This window comes from Mustela nigripes, chromosome 8 (assembly GCF_022355385.1).
Source record: "Mustela nigripes isolate SB6536 chromosome 8, MUSNIG.SB6536, whole genome shotgun sequence".
Taxonomy (NCBI): Eukaryota; Metazoa; Chordata; class Mammalia; order Carnivora; family Mustelidae; genus Mustela; species Mustela nigripes.
The window spans coordinates 52,242,078-52,255,531 of NC_081564.1; the positions used below are offsets into that span (position 1 = coordinate 52,242,078).

Genomic DNA, 13,454 nt, shown 5'->3' on the forward strand with positions numbered 1-13,454 from the left:
GGAGGTCTTATTACAGAGGCTATTCCTTTAAAGTACTCTTCATAAATACAAGCTTGAATTTGCCAAGGTGGCTTCCACTAAAAATTCCTTTCTGCATCTTTTAGTTACATTCTATCCCATGACCTGAGGGATATAGTTAAATGATACTTAGTTCCCATCCTCAGTAGTCAGTGTATAGTAAGGTCCTGGTTACTTTGTCTTCCAAATAAACAATATTTACTGTGGGAAGACAACATGGCACTACCACAGTATTTCTGTATCCCAAAGAACTACAATCCAAATGACATGGCAAAGAAAGAAAGGATATGGGGGGTTGGGGAGGTAAAGGAGGGCAAGAAATGATGTCATAGCAAAGTGCTCTAAGACTGTTAAAGAACAATCATGAAACCATGAAATTAAAATGCATTGTCTGCAGTGAAAAAGCAGCAAGGTGTTCTAAAAAGGAAGTAACAGAAGGGGAGGAAAATCCTAGAAGGAACTAATTAACTCATTAAGATAGAGGAACTATAAAGTGGTCAGGGAGGATGCGGTTATAGGAAACCACAAAAGCACAGTTCCTAATTTTGCAATCAATGGAAACTGAAAAAATGAGACAAAACAAAATTTTGCCAATGGAAAAGAAAGCTCTAGGAAGAAGAGCTTTTAGTCTAACAGTTGAAGTGTTAGAAGAAAGGGAAGGGCCGGAGAGGAAGGATCAGACATAGGTTATCAATCAAATAAAGGCATCTTAAACCGCTTAATAAGAGCTTCTCAAAAAGCATAGTAAGAAGCAAACAAAAATAAAGCTTCTGGCACAGACACCATGAATGCAAAGGAAAATGAATGTTCTACTTCTGGGCTGACACAACGAGTAACTTTAGCAATCTAAGAGTCCCCTCTAATGTTCCCTGCTCTGGCTATCATGCACTAGCAGGACCCTCCGGAGACATGCACCCCTGCATCTGTACCTCCATCCACTTCACAGGACAGTCCATTTCTAGGCAATGGCATCTTGTGACTGCTAAGACATATCTGGTGGGACAGAGATGGGAACAGTAGAAAACAGCATTACTTGAGCTTAGCTGCTGTCCAGTTCTAAACACTTCTAAGAGGAGACAGTATCTGCTGTCTCCAGTCCTGCCTTACCTTCTTCAAAGGGCTGATCATCTCTCAAGGGTTAGCGGAGGAACCTACCACACTAAGGAACACAGTGGTTCGCACCTGGCTCAATAGTCACTGTCAACCTCTGGGAACTTGTCAAAAAAACCTCCAGTGGCAGGGAGGTTAAGGGCATACACCAGACCACTGAAATCAGAATCTCTAAGAGCGAGATCTAGAAACCAGCAGGGTCCTGTAATCTCCTCGCCCGTCCTATTGTGCAGCCTGGGTTCAGAGCACAACTAAGGCATATAAGTGCACGGGCCCTGGAGAGACATCACCCACTGGGAGACTCTATTCTTGCACTTAGTGTGAGAAGGGGACAAGATCAAACTTACCAGATGCTTACAAAGCATCGGCCACACAGTAAGCTCTCCAAAAGTATCCTTATGCTTACTGTCCTCAGATATGTCAGGTTATAGGTTTTTTCTCAGGCTAAGTAAACTTGCATTGCATTTATTGTCTGCTTTTTTGCATTTTGTAGTTAACTATAAACTATCCTATGTTATTTAACATTTTATGCATATACATTGTATTTCTTTTTTTTTTTTTTAAGATTTTATTTGTCAGAGAGAGAGAGAGAGAGAGAGAGAGAATGAACACAGGCAGACAGAGTGGCAGGCAGAGTCAGAGGGAGAAGCAGGCTCCCCGCCAACCAAGGAGCCTGATGTGGGACTTGATCCCACGATGCTGGGATCATGACCTGAACCGAAGGCAGCTGCTTAACCAACTGAGCCATCCAGGCGTCCCTACATTGTATTTCTTTAATTAGACTGTGACATTCTTGGGTACCAGGGACTTTTCTTATCTTCTTACCAGACCAGGATCCTATACCCTGCTGGTACCAATAACGGCATCACTGATGATTACCTGACATGGTCACTTTTCACTGCTGAGTCCACACAAACAAATGGACATATTGAGCTAGCAGATGTTTTGTTCCACTTTTTTTTTTTTTTTTTTGGTCTTCAACATTGCAATAAAGAGTAAGGGCAATTCTATTTTCTCAAACCTCTCTGTATTTAAAGCTTTTTTAAAAAATGAGGGTATTATTTCAAGCTACTAGGAAGCTCTTCCTCAAAAATGACTGTTGACTTAACAACAATAACTTGCAGCAGTTTTGTGATGGTTCACCTTCAACTAGAAGATGGTAGAAATTACAAGATGTCCAGCCGAATCTCACTCACTCCTTGTCCTCATGTCATAGTCCCCTTTAGGTTAGTTGAGCACATGGATGCCCAGAATATAGAATACCATTTCCACCTTCACTGTTCCTACCCCCACGTAGAGCCAAAAGGATATAGTAGAAATCATTATGTGCCTCTTCCAAGACTTACTTTTTAAAAACATCTTTCATATACCAGAAAATTCACTGATTGATATTTACACTTCTACAGTGTTAATATAGTCACAGAGTTGTGCAAACACCACAGTCTAATTATAGAACATTCCCATCATCCCAAAGAGACCTCATACCCATTAACAGTCCTCACCCTACTTCTCACCCCAGCCTGAGGCAACCACTAATCTACTCCCTGAATCTATAAACTTGCCCATTCTGGACATTTCATATAAATGGAATTATGAAATATGTGACCTTTTGTGCCCGGCTTCTTAGCATAATGTTTTCAAGGTTCATCTATGTTGTAGAGTAGATTAGCACTTAATTCCTTTTTGGCCAAATAACGTTTGAGTGTATGGATACACCATGTTTTATTTACCCATACAGCAGAGGATGGACATTTGGGCTATTTACAGGTTTGGTAGTTATACCATAATGCTCTACAAGTTTTTCTGTGGACATTTGTTTTCATTTCTCTTGGAAATATACCTAGGGGTGGAACTTGGGTCACATGGTTTAACTTTCTGAGAACTCCCAGATGGTTTCCAAATTGGCTGCACCGTTTTACATTCCCACCAGGAATGAATGAGGGTTCCAATTTTCCACCTCCTCTCCAACACTTATTACCCATCTTTTTAATTACAGTTATCTTAATGGGTGTGAAGTATGCCTCACTTCAGTTTTGATTTGTACTTATGAAATGCTAAGTGATGCCGAGTCTTTTTTCATGTGCTTACTGGCCATTCCTATATCTTTTTGGAAGAAATGTTTATTCGGATCCTTTGCGTAGATCTGGTTATTTGTCTTTCGCAGGAGTTTTCTGTATATTCTGAATACAAGTTCCTGATCAGATATATGATTTTCAAACATTTTCTTTCATTACAGGGACTGTCCTTTCACTTTCTTCATAGTGTCCTTCGAATCACAAAATTTTTAATTTTGAAGTCAAATTTATTTTTTGTCATTCATGTTTTTGGTGTCATACGTAAAAACCTATTGCCTAACCTAGTGTCACAAGGATTTATGTATACATTTTAGAGTTTTTATTTCTTACACTTAGGTTTGTGACCATTTTTGAGTTAATTTTTGTGGATGCTGTGAGTAGGGGTCCAGCTTCATGCCTCTGAATGTGGATATCCAGCTGTGTGAGCACCAGCTGAACTGTCTCTGTCCATTCAAAAGTCCATTCATAGTAAGTATAAGGGTTTATTTCAAATATAAGGGTTTATTTCACCTTACATGTATGGATAGTTCTCTCCTTATGCCAATACCACAATGTCTGAATTCCTGTAACTTTGTAGTTAAGTTCTGAACTGGAATGTGAGCCTTCCAACTTTGTTCTTCAAGACTGTTGTGGTTTTTCTGGGTCTCTTAAATTTCTGTATGAGCTTTATGGATCAGCTTGTTAATTTCTGCCCCCACCCCCAAAAGCAAGCTAGGTTATTGACAGTGACTATGTTCAACCTATACATCAAACTGGGGAGGACTGATACTTTAACAATATTAACTCTTCTGATCCATGAACATGGAATGTCTTTGCATTGAGTTAGATCTTTATTTCAATGAAGTTTTGTAGTTTTCAGTGTGTATGGCTTGCACTTCTTTTGTTAAATTTATTCCTAAGCATTTTATTCCTTTTGACGGTATTACCAATAGAACTGTTTTTAAATTTTATTTTTTGGAGTGCTTATTGCTAGTGTAGAGAAGCACAACTGATTTTTGTATATTGAGCTTTCATAACCTGAAATGGTATGGAACCCATTCGTCATTTTAACAGTTTTGGCTTGTTTTCTTGTAGATTCCTTAGGTTTTCTATGTACAAGTTCATGTCATCTACAAATAGAAAAAGTTTTACTTCCTCCTCTCCAGTCTGGATGCAAAATTTTTTTGTCTGCTTGTTTTTCTTGCCTTAATGCCCCCAGCTAGAGTCTCCAACACAACACTGAACATAAGTGGCAACCAAGATGGATGGTTGGGAGAGGTGTGCCCTTCTTTTTCCATCTTTATTCTTCCTGATAGATGGAGTGTGGATGTGATTACTGGAACTGGAAGGGTAGTGACCATCTTGGACTTGGGGGAACTCAGGACCAGAATTGAGTCCATGACATAGCAACCACTGAAAAAAAAAAACCTGGTCTCTGCCACCTTGGGCAACATGCCAACCTGTGGTCTTTGTCTTTGGGTCTCCGTGACTTCAGCCAAACTCAAGGCTAACATGAAACAGGAATATAGAATAAAGTAAGAATCATGGTGCCTGCCGTATTCAATCAAAATATATGAACTAGGTTCAAAAAGGAAAAGAATTTTTGATTTAAAAAAAAAAAAACAAGGGACGCCTGGGTGGCTCAGTTGGTTGGACGACTGCCTTCGGCTCAGGTCATGATCCCGGAGTTCTGGGATCAAGTCCCGCATAGAGCTCCCAGCTCCACAGGGAGTCTGCTTCTCTGTCTGACCTTCTCCTCGCCATGCTCTCTCTCACTGTCTCTCTCTCAAATAAATAAATAAAATCTTTTTTTTTTTTTTTTAAAGATTTTATTTATTTATTTGACAGAGAGAAATTACAAGTACACTGAGAGGCAGGCAGAGAGAGAGAGAGAGAGAGAAGGAAGCAGGCTCCCTGCTGAGCAGAGAGCCCGATGCGGGACTCGATCCCAGGACCCTGAGATCATGACCTGAGCCGAAGGCAGCGGCTTAACCCACTGAGCCACCCAGGCGCCCAATAAATAAAATCTTTAAAGAAAAAAGAAAAAAAAAACAAAAAACAGTAGTACTAAAGGTGCCTATATAAGGAAGTACTGTCTAAGCCTGGCTCCTGGTTTTAAAATCTGAGCAATGTCTGATAGGTTTTTGTTTTGTTTTGTTTTGTTTTTACTTCAAAATAATGCCACAGAACTGAGAGGAATAGCATTCCTCAATATTATGCTTCTGAGAATTTCTCTCAAGCTTCCCAACTAGTCTGTGATTGTAGAGGTTCTATTACCAACCCAAGTTTACTTCATAAAGACCAGAATATTACTCAAAAGTCACTAAAAACATTATCATGCATTTAACAGAACTCTTCATTTGTATCTAATTACAGATAGGAATTATATGTTAGCTCCCATCTGGATGATTAAATCGATGCCTATGATGAACTTTGGCTCCAAATTATTTATGAAACCAAATCAGGCTTATGGATTTGATGGGGTGATATCAAGAGAGAAAATGATGTTTTTAGATTAATGGTCAGAAAATGTTATGAGGAGTACAGATGAAACAACTTTCCTAGAATTTACCATCAATAGGAGAACTAATGTCAGCATTAAGTACCTCAGTGATGACACATGCAGGGTACCATAGAAAGGAAGTCATTCCACAAGCTTACCAGTTATGCATCCATTTGACCCATATTAAGAATAAAGATGCAGGGGCACCTGGGTGGGTCAGTGGGTTCAAGTCTCTGCCTTCCGCTCAGGTCATGATCCCAGGGTCCTGGGATCGAGCCCCGCATCAGGCTCTCTGCTCAGCGAGGAGCCTGCTCCCCCTCCTCTCTCTCTGCCTGCCTCTCTGCCTAATTGTGATCTCTGTCAAATAAATAAATAAAATCTTAAAAAAAAAAAAAAAAAGAATAAAGATCCAGGAACCAACTCTCAACCATTCCCCTTGCATCTCACTTTGGCTACAGCACAGAAATTCCAGTCTCCACGCTTCATGGCTGCCTGTATTCTGAAAATGTGTATGAATGTAAAAGAAAGCAATTTAATTCTTTGAAGCAGAATCCATAATAATATGCCAACTCAATCAGGGATGTTTTCTTTCCTTTGAAGCCTCCAGGATATTTCTATTTTTGGAAAATAGTCTGATTAAGTTAAAACAAGTATGTGCTGTCATAGCAGGTTGACTAATCTAAAACTGGTTTCCAAGTCGTTTACTGACTAAAAGTATCAAAAGTTTAGAGAGATAAAACAAATGGTAAGGAAGTCCTTAAATCCCCACAGCGGGTCTTTCCTTCCTCACTCCAGGCCATCTCGGAGGCTGTTCTCGGTTGGTGCCGCCCTGAACCTAAGGCAGGAAGATGGTGGCCACAAGGAAGACGAAAAAGTCATTGGAGTGGGTCAACTCTAAGCAAACTCTTAGAAAAAGTGGAAAATACGTGCTGGGATACAAGCAGACTCTGAAAATGATCAGACATGGCAAAGTGAAACTGGTCATCCTCGCCAACAACCGCACAGACTTTAGAAGTCTGAAATAGAATACTACACCATGTTGGCCCAAATGATGGCCATCACTGCAGTGGCAATAATACTGAATTGGGCATAGCGTGTGGGAAATACTACAGAGCATGCGCACTGGCTATCACTGATCCACGTAATTCTGTAATCATTAGACACATGCCAGTGAGAAGTAAACACACAAAATTTTTCTTTAATAAAACTGACCAGAGCTTGCTTTTTAAAAAAAAAAATAAATAAATCCCCACGGCACCTATCTTCACCTGAGTGCTATGCATGGAATGTCTAGGAACCTTCCTGTCTCCCCAACTAGATCATGTTTGCATTCATGCCAGTGGACTGCTGGGCACAGACCAGGTGTGTGATAAATGCTTGATGAATGAACAATCTTAGGTAGAAATCGGTGAGCATTCACATCAAAGTCATCTAAGTACACATCAAGCAAGCCGACCTTAGTTAACATTTAAACCCTTTGAGGCAAGAGTATTTTAAAAAAGCTATTTTTTTCCCCAGTATCTCCTATTGATCTCTTTCTACCCTAAAGAAACAAACATCTAGAAATCCACATTGCCTAAGATCACTTCTTGAGATGAATATGCTACTCAAAGGCCCCAAGACTGTAGTCTTGGGTTCTAAGCATGTGAAAGTATTGTATTTTTATGTTCAATGGTTTACTGTGAAATCGCAACAGGAAGAAAAGGAACTCGAGATTACTTTAGACAAAGTACTAAGTGGTAATGTCGTCAAAGACCTTCACAGTGAAATTTAAGCAAGAAAGAATGCATGTAACAAAAGAGAAAGATGCTTAAAATGAGAGAGAGAGAGATTAGGGATATATTATTACCTCTTTTCAAAGGAACCCTTGGACAAAAGACTCCTTTGTCAACAGACTGACCAGGAATAATAGATCCCTGCTGTACGAAACAGAAGTATGCCTACTTAAGTCAAATCTGAAATGTTATGCTCTGAAATAGTGAACTGAACCTAATATTTAAAAGATAAGAATTCTATGCCAAGTGCTTTTTGGAAAAACAGGTGAGCGACAGTAGTATCAGTATTTCTACAAACATTTAAAATAATATGAAATCTAGCATGGTACCCGATAAATACCACGGAATCACATTTCTGGCAGGTGAGGAAGGGGACTCAGATTTATTATCGGAAAGCTGACACAGGAAAACTACTCTTTGGCAATCCATAAAGGGCAGTGACAGACATTCCTCTCTCTGTGAGACACTTGCAGTGTGTCCTCCGGAGTTGGGCAGTGCCCTTAAGACGATGCGTTCCGTCAGTGTGAAGTATGTACTTATCACACTGTTTGTGAGACGGGCACACACATAAGCCCTCGGAGACCCGGAGCGACTGAGAGAACCAGAGAAGCAGGCAGGCCTTGTTTCAGACTCTTCCCAGGCATCATGCTACCAGAGAGGGGCAAAGGTCAGATCACCAGGCATGTATCTAGGCTCTCCCTACCCCCTGTCCCCATGCTCTCTGTTTCCACTTATTCAAATGACTATATAATGACTCCATAAGTTTGGTGGGAGGCAGTGTGAAATGTTGGAAATAACAATCTGGAGCCAGAGTTAGGTAATCGCGGTTCTAATACTTCTTAACTGTACGACCATGAGCAAATTACTTAATTTCTTTGGGCGAGGATGTTCTCACACTTAATATATAGTAATAATACTGCAAGTAAGTTGTAATGACTGAATGAGAATAAATATAAGGAACTCAGGATAGTAGTTTGTAGATTAAAGGCTCATGAAAAACAGGACTTTGGTTTTATTTTCTTCTTCAGTAAGTGTCCTCTTCCCTTAGACTGAATCAGGTACATAATAGAGTTTTTAGTGTCCAATGAGAAAATATTCTAAAATGTGCAATGATTTGCACTTTACATTTCACTTCTACTTCAGTAAAATAAAAGGAAAATATTCACCAAGTATAAAGTTATGTTAAAGCCAACAATTTTATTTCAAGAGGATAAAATGAGCCAGAGGTCAACTTAAAGGATTTTCATTGTCATTTTTAGTTTCAACTTTGATCTAGATCCCCTTGAACTTTATTATGTGACAAACAAAATATAAAATACTAAAGAATCAAATTTACAAATGATTCACTGCCATCGAAGTCCAGAAGATATATTCTTAAGAAAAATACTTAAATTATGTATTTGACAATTTTTAGAATTTTCTTCTATTAAGCAGATTTCTAAAAATCCTGCATAGCCTTAAAAACAAAACCAAATTTTGAGAAAAAAGAAACAAAGACTCACACATATACCACTGCTGAAAATCTCGTGTTTCTAGTACCAACACACAAAAACAATGAATTTTAATATTCTCTGTACACATGAAAGAGGGTTAGTAAGATAAATGCAAACACCAAATAACACCTGAGCTTTTAATTTTTCCAAGTAGGTTGCCCTAAAGGCAAAAAGCCAGACAACACTTTGCCTCTATAATTTTAAAATACATACAATAAAGAACTTGAATATGAAAAAACATCGTATACTAAAATACCAGAAATAAACAAAAAACTTAAGAAAAATCAGATCAGCAAATTTTATAGACATGTCTATAGAGATATAATAGGCCTAAAGGAAATACAAAGCGTGTATGATAAGTAACAACTTCTCAAAACAGAACTGGAAAACAAAATAAAAAACTACCTGTTCTTTCCAAAAATAAAAAAAAAAAACCCAAACCCATAACACCAGTAGTTTACAGACTGGAAGACATCATCAATTAAATTGGTACTGTGGTTACTTACAACTCCTAACCAACTCTCCTGCTTACAGATAAATTATTAATACAATTTTCCAAGGCAAAATGTAACAAAGAAAACCATCTTGACATTGAATCCTCTGTATACAACATCTCCTAAATGCATAATCTGAGACATGGAAATATTAACTGGCTTCAGCAGAGGCAAGGTACAGTTTCAAGAGTTCTCAAGTGGATTATGTATACATATACTTTTTAAAATAAAAACTCTATTTTAGGGGCGCCTGAGTGACTCTGTCATTAAGCGTCTGCCTCTGGCTCAGGTCATGATTCCAGGGTCCTGGGATCCAGCCCGTATCGGGTTCCCTGCTCTGTAGGAAGCCTGCTTCTCCTTCTCCCAGTCCCCCTTGCTTGTGTTCCCTCTCCCAATGTCTCTCTCTGTGTCAAATAAATAAATAAAATCTTGAACAAAACAAACGAAAAATCTATTTTAGTGGACTAAAATTACATTGGCAATTACAGATAAAAGCTCTATATTTGCAAAACTTAAATTAGGTGAAATTTAAATGACATTTGAAAAATTTTCACAGACATTGACAAGGGATAGCACAGCCCGACTCAATAAATGTCGGGGGGGGGGTGTCCCCATCCAAGGTCTGATAGTGAGTCACTATATGAACGTAACCAAATGGTTCAAAGTATTCTAATCTTGCCCAGATATACTGAAAATTACAATCTATTTAAGCATCTATAAAATATGGGATTTTTTTTCCAGACAAGGGCAAACCTAATTAAAGAAGTTTACCTGAATAACGTGGATACATTAAAAACCAAGACAAAAAGCTTTCTACACCATCCCTTTCTCCTCTCCAGATCTAAGAAATCAAGAAATATATCACTTTATAAATTACTCAGTAGACCATCCAGTGTCCAGGATGTTATTTCATTACTTAGTAGGAAGAGAGACTATCTCCTTCCATTTCAGCATGTTTTTTTCTGGATCCAAGAGAAATACTAGATAGAGGGTCCAAATAAATCCAAGGAAACGAAAATAGAACAATTACGCACACAGAAGGCCTTCTTTTCCCCTGAAGTGAGACAGTCACATTAAGATACTTTCTTCTTGGCATGCTTACAGATTTCCCTAGCGGGACATCAACGTCCACGATCGCTCAACTGTTCCTCGTTGCTGGGTACTCTGAACACCCACCAGCACATCCCACACATCTCTTCCTGTTCTCGGTCCCCATCCCACCTTGCTGATGCGATAGCCACGTACCACTCTTCCGCTTGTTCTCTATCCACGAAATGGGAACAGCAGACCCAGTCCAGTGGATAATGTGAGAAACAGCTGCGGTACGATACAACATCACCAAGAATTAAATCACAGAGTGAAAAGGAATCAAATCTTTAAGGATGACACTTGAACAGTATCAACATGGAGAAATTAAGACCTTCCCTATCTAACCCCACAGGATGAAACCTATACCAAAAACCAGAGTAAGACAGAACCAGTAAGATTGAGCTCAGGGTTTTATTTTATTTTATTTAAGATAAAATTTATTGGGGTGCCTGGGTGGCTCAGTCAGTTAAGCGTCTGCCTTTGGCTCAGTTCATGATCCCAGGGTCCCAGGACCGAGCCCTGCATCAGGTTCCCTGCCTAGTGGGGAGCCTGCTTCTCCCTCTGCCTCTGCCTCCTGCTCCCCCTGCTTGTGTCCTCTCTCTCTCTTGCTCACTCTCTCCCTCAAATAGATAAAGATCTTAAAAAAAATTTTTTTTTAATTTACTTATCTTTTAGAGAGAGTGAGTACACTCACATGAGCGGGGGGGGGGGGGGGGGGCAGAGGGAAAGAGAGAGAACTAGAACTCAGCACTGAGTATGGAGCCCCATGTACAGGCTCGATCCCACAACCCTGAGATCATGACCTGAGCTGAAACCAAGAGTCTGATGCTTAACTGACTGAGTCACTCAAGTGCCTTTGGGCTCAGGGTTTTAGAAGAGAAGAGGAGAAAAAAGACTGGAACCCCCTTAGTTCAATGCAATAGCGGCTAAGGCAACAAATGGAAAACATACACCACAAGCCTAAGAGATACTAACACTGCAACTCTGAAGACCAATGATCAGCATTCGTAGAGAGAAATGGAGCAAGGGACAGTATATTAGTTTTCTCTTGCTACATAACAAATTACCACAAACTTAGCAGCTTAAATATAGCACAGACATCTGGCACGCATGGCCAGGTTCTCTGTTTAGGCTGAAATCAAGCTCCTGGTTGTCCAGGTTCTCATCTGGAGCTCAGGGTCCCCATCTAAGTTCACTCATGTGTTGGTAGAATTCAGTTGCAGTTGTAAAGCTGAAGTCATTTCCTTGCTGGCTATTGACTGGAGACTGACCTCAATTCCTAAAGAGCACACGCAGGTCCTCCTTACTTGGTGACGCCCTCCTTCTCTGAGCAATGGAGAACCTGGTTCAGCTTGAATCCCTCTCCTGCTTTGAGCGTATTTGACCTCACCTCTGTAACTGGCCAGAGAAGCTCAGTTTTGAAAGACTTGTCTGACTGGGTTGTGTTCTCCAAGGATAATCTATCTTAAAGTTCACTGATTGGGGACTCAATTATGTCTGCAAAATGCTCTGTGCCATATACCACGACATAATCTGGTAACACCAGGCCATGGAGATCAAGGGGCCATCTTAGAATCTGGTCTACCACAGAAGGTAAGACAGAAAAGCAGCCAGTTATTCTAGTAGAAAGCACATACGGAACTTAAGTCAAGGGTATCAGGGGTAGAGATGCCTGCCTTCGGCTAGGGTCATGATCCCAGGGTCCTGAGATCAACCCCCGCCCAGGCTCCCTGCTCAGCAGGAGTCTGCTTCTCCCTCTACATTCACCCTGCTTGTGCTCTCTCTCTCTCAAATAATAAAATCTTTTTTAAAAAAATTCCGAAGAGGGCGCCTGGGTGGCTCAGTGGGTTAAGCCGCTGCCTTCGGCTCAGGTCATGATCTCAGGGTCCTGGGATCGAGTCCCGCATCGGGCTCTCTGCTCAGCAGGGAGTCTGCTTCCTCCTCTCTCTCTCTCTCTGCCTGCCTCTCTGCCTACTTGTGATCTCTGTCTGTCAAATAAATAAATAAAATCTTTAAAAAAAAAAAAAAATTCCGAAGATAGCTAAAAGCATTCAAAATCAACTTATACTTTGAGATATTGGGGTATGAAAACAGTCGCTACCTTGACCAAGAGGAGTGTGATTCTGCTTTATTTGTAACAACTCAGGGAGGCTGAAGGAATATAGCTCACTCAGACTCATGGTAAGTAGAATCGTACAATCAGATAGATATCATTGAAAAATCAATGTAGCAAAAAACCTATTAGTCTATACTTAAGAACAGAATTTTAAGTAATTTCCAACAATTTCACTAGGCTTTTTAAAGTTAACTGAATATAACTGTCAACGCTTTAAATTGTCTCAAAGTTATTACTCTATATATGATGCTTAGTTCTCAAAATTTCTTTCCTACGTTCCTTTGGTTGTATTTTTAAACCTTAGATTAGAGGAGGAAAGAAAACAGGGAGTTTTGGGTTTTTTGTTTTTTGTTTTTTTTGTTTTTTTTGTTTTTTTGTTTTTTAAAGGAAATGCTCGCCACTGACATGAGAGAAAACACATACTTCCGTTAAAACCCCTGGGCATCTCTACCTCCCAGAATGATGAGTCCTACTCCCCGTGGACACTGGCTCCCACTGATTCCTCTGCTCTTTGGATTCCATATTCCTGATCCCATAAACCTGGCTGGGATTAAACCCATGAACTTGCTCAACCATTCGAAGGACCACCAGGAAGCCACACACTCTTGGAAAAAGGCTTGTAAAGAACATTTCTCCTTTAACTGTAAAAATGGAATCCAGAGCTGGATGCAAGAGAACTGCTAGATTTTAATCACCCTGGTTTCATAAACATGCATGTTATGTGGTGTGGAGCTGTCTTCATTACGGAAAATCTGGCAGCCCTGGGGTTCCTTAGACTCTTCCCACTCATGCTGATGCCCAG

At 39.9% G+C, this 13,454-nt stretch overlaps 1 protein-coding gene and 1 pseudogene across 2 annotated transcripts in view; one reads left to right on the forward strand and one right to left on the reverse strand.

The window, feature by feature from the left end:
- The window catches only part of GAREM1 (GRB2 associated regulator of MAPK1 subtype 1), a 206,213-nt gene that overhangs the window by 134,960 nt on the left and 57,799 nt on the right, over positions 1-13,454 (reverse strand). The window lies entirely within an intron of this gene.
- The window catches only part of LOC132023730 (large ribosomal subunit protein eL30-like), a 64,509-nt pseudogene continuing 57,588 nt past the window's right edge, over positions 6,534-13,454 (forward strand).